Genomic DNA, 4509 nt, shown 5'->3' with positions numbered 1-4509 from the left:
GATCCAGGCCACTGCTCAAGTGCGCTCGCTATATATAAATAAAGAATTTGCAGCCTAAGGAGCAGCAGAACATGCTTTTCAAGTTTGTTGAGTGGAGCAATAGCTCTCTTTCTGTCATTTAGCACTATCGTTTGTAGTGAGAAGCAGTAGCTTTCTGTCAATTAGCACTGTCTCACATGTACACATATTGCATTTATAGACAATAAAACGTTATTATTAATGTCTGTTAGCATCTATAGTTGCAGCAAGTAAGATGTTAATTCAACGTTTCTATGTAAAATCATTCCTTTCTTTTTAATACACCTCATATATGAATCAATATCTAAAAGATAAAATAAATACACACATTCATTCAAACCAAGGAAGGAAAATGAGTTTCCAAAAGATTTTATAATGTGATGTTATTTTAATAATATGATTTTATTTTAATTACTTAATAATTATTTTGAAATATATTTTTAAGATATAAAACAATCACTCCATTTTATCTATTATTTTTCATATAGCTTATCCATTTTTTATGTTTTTGATTAGAGTAAAATGGGTTTTGAAAGGACTTGAAACTCTTGACACTAAGAGACAACCAACCCTAAAGAGCCAAAAGATAACCAACAACTAGCTCCAACTAAATAAAAGACAAAAAAAGGGTATGGCGCCCAACCCAATAGCCTATAGAATTTCAGCATTCTTGTTAATAATATTTTCATTGATATTTAGCACATCCTAGAAAACCTGGGCTTGAACAGTCTTACCTTTGTCCCAACTTTGAGTTCTAGATCAAGGGCCAAGAATAGGTCTATCTGCATCATGTTGAACAACTGCATCATTCTTCCTGGAAATAGAGGTGTCTAATGCCCACCAAAATACCCTAGAGAAAATAACTAAACTAACAGATTTTTTTTTTAAAACATCTACCAATACAACATATTCATCCCATTATTCATTAAGCAAACATCCAAACATACACATCTAATTCATAATCATAAACAAATGAATGTAGTATGCTAGTGGAATAACAATACATCTCACTAACAATCATTCCCTAGGGTATCTCAACACCATTACTTAACTATCGTTAACACATAAACAAATCCATATACCATGATACCATTAACCTCCAATTTATTCATACTATCCATATACACTCAGAAGATAACCAAATCACATTACTTAATTGTTTAATTCCTTTCCAATCTAGAATTACATACATAAATAATATCCATTTACAACATTCATAATCTATTACAACATATCATGATCTCAACCGACAACAAGTCCTATCATGTGTGACCACAGGATATTAGTTACACAATCTCCTAACCAACAATTATCCATGCATATCCAATCTTCAATTCTAAAAAGTAAACATTTCTCCTTTCTAATAGAAGATTGCACACAAGTCTAAAGAATGATTTTCATTTCAATCACATAAGATACACATATTCCCAATCCAATAACTTCATTCTTCATTCATGAACCTTAATCCCTAATAGCATAGATATTCATTAACCAGGATACAATATAGGGCAAACAAGGATTACTACACTATATTTTATTACAAGGGTAATGGTCACATCCTACCACATCCTAATCTAGTTCCAGCAGGTAAGATGTTAATTCAATGTTTCTATGTAAAATCATTCCTTTCTTTTTAATACACCTCATATATGAATCAATATCTAAAAGATAAAACAAATACACACATTCATTCAAACCAAGGAAGGAAAATGAGTTTCCAAAAGATCTTATAATGTGATGTTATTTTCATAATATGATTTTATTTTAATTACTTAATAATTATTTTGAAATATATTTTTAAGATATAAAACAATCACTCCATTTTATCTATTATTTTTCATATAGCTTATCCATTTTTTATGTTTTTGATTAGAGTAAAACAGGTTTTGAAAGGACTTGAAACTCTTGACAATAAGAGACAACCAACCTTAAAGAGCCAAAAGATAACCAACAACTAGCTTCAACTAAACAAAAGACAAAAAAAGGGTATGGCGACCCAACCCAATAGCCTATAGAATTTCAACATTCTTGTTAATAATATTTTCATTGATATTTAGCACATCCTAGAAAACCTGGGCTTGAACAGTCTTACCTTTGTCCCAACTTTGAGTTGTAGATGAAGGGCCAAGAATAGGTCTATTTGCATCATGTTGAACAACTACATCATTCTTCCTGGAAATAGAGGGGTCTAATGCCCACCAAAATACCCTAGAGAAAATAACTAAACTAACAGATTTTTTTTTTTTAAACATCTACCAATACAACATATTCATCCCATTATTCATTAAGCAAACATCCAAACATACACATCTAATTCATAATCATAAACAAATGAACGTAGTACGCTAGTGGAATAACAATACATCTCACTAACAATCATTCCCTAGGGTATCTCAACACCATTACTTAACTATCATTAACACATAAACAAATCCATATACCATGATACCATTAACCTCCAATTTATTCATACTATCCATATACACTCAGAAGATAACCAAATCGCATTACTTAATTGTTTAATTCCTTTCCAATCTAGAATTACATACATAAATAATATCCATTTACAACATTCATAATCTATTACAACATATCATGATCTCAACTGACAACAAGTCCTGTCATTTATGACCACAAGATATTAGTTACACAATCTCCTAACCATCAATTATCCATACATATCCAATCTTCAATTCTAAAAAGTAAACATTTCTCGTTTTTGATAAAAGATTGCACATAAGTCTAAAGAATGATTTTCAATTCAATCACATAAGATACACATATTCCCAATCCAATAACTTCATTCTCCATTCATGAACTTTAATCCCTAATAGCATAGATATTGATTAACCAGGATACAATATAGGGCCAACAAGGATTACTACACTATATTTTATTACAAGGGTAATGGTCACATCCTACCACATCCTAATCTAGTTCCAGCAAGTAAGATGTTAATTCAACGTTTCTATGTAAAACCATTCCTTTCTTTTTAATACACCTCATATATGAATCAATATCTAAAAGATAAAATAAATACACACATTCATTCAAACCAAGGAAGGAAAATGAGTTTCCAAAAGATTTTATAATGTGATGTTATTTTAATAATATGATTTTATTTTAATTACTTAATAATTATTTTGAAATATATTTTTAAGATATAAAACAATCACTCCATTTTATCTATTATTTTTCATATAGCTTATCCATTTTTTATGTTTTTGATTAGAGTAAAATAGGTTTTGAAAGGACTTGAAACTCTTGACAATAAGAGACAACTAGCCGTAAAGAGCCAAAAGATAACCAACAACTAGCTCCAACTAAATAAAAGACAAAAAAAGAGTACGGCGACCCAACCCAATAGCCTATAGAATTTCAGCATTCTTCTTAATAATATTTTCATTGATATTTAGCACATCCTAGAAAACCCGGGCTTGAACAGTCTTACCTTTGTCCCAACTTTGAGTTCTAGACTAAGGGCCAAGAATAGGTCTATTTGTATCATGTTGAACAACTGCATCATTCTTCCTAGAAATAGAGGGGTCTAATGCCCACCAAAATACCCTAGATAAAATAACTAAACTAACAGAATTTTTTTTTTTAAAGTATCTACCAATACAACATATTCATCCCATTATTCACTAAGCAAACATCCAAACATACACATCTAATTCATAATCATAAACAAATGAACATAGTACGCCGACGGAATAACAATACATCTCACTAGCAATCATTCTCTAGGGTATCTCAACACCATTACTTAACTATCATTAACACATAAACACATCCATATACCTTGATACCGTTAACGTCCAATTCATTCATACTATCGATACACACTCACAAGATAACCAAATCACATTTCCAATCTAGAACTACATACATAAAGAATATCCATTTATGACATTCATAATCTATTACAACATATCATGATCTCAACTGACAACAAGTCCTATCATGTGCAATCACTGGATATTAGTTACACAATCTCCTAATCATCAATTATCCATACATATCCAATCTTCAATTCTAAAAAGTAAACTTTTCTCATTTCTGATAGAAGATTGAACACAAGTCGAAAGAATGATTTTCAATTCAATCACATAAGATACACATATTCCCAATCCAATAACTTCATTATTCATTCATGAACCTTAATCCCTAATACCATAGATATTGATTAACTAGGATACAATATAGGGGCAACAAGGATTACTACACTATATTTTATTACAAGGGTAATGGTCACATCCTACCACATCCTAATCTAGTTCCAACCACATTAGACATACATACAACACTAAATTCACATAAATAGATCCATTCACATCATTTCCATCAATGAATCAATATCCAAGATACAAAAAACACAATAATGTGTTCTCTTACTAGAGTAATAACTATATCCCAATATATCTGCTATCATTACATATATATCATAGGGTCATAGTTCTCATCTACATATGCAATTATCTTAGGAGATCC

The sequence above is a fragment of the Cryptomeria japonica genome, unplaced genomic scaffold (genome assembly GCF_030272615.1).
Source record: "Cryptomeria japonica unplaced genomic scaffold, Sugi_1.0 HiC_scaffold_12, whole genome shotgun sequence".
NCBI lineage: Eukaryota > Viridiplantae > Streptophyta > Pinopsida > Cupressales > Cupressaceae > Cryptomeria > Cryptomeria japonica.
This window is presented reverse-complemented; position numbering follows the sequence as displayed.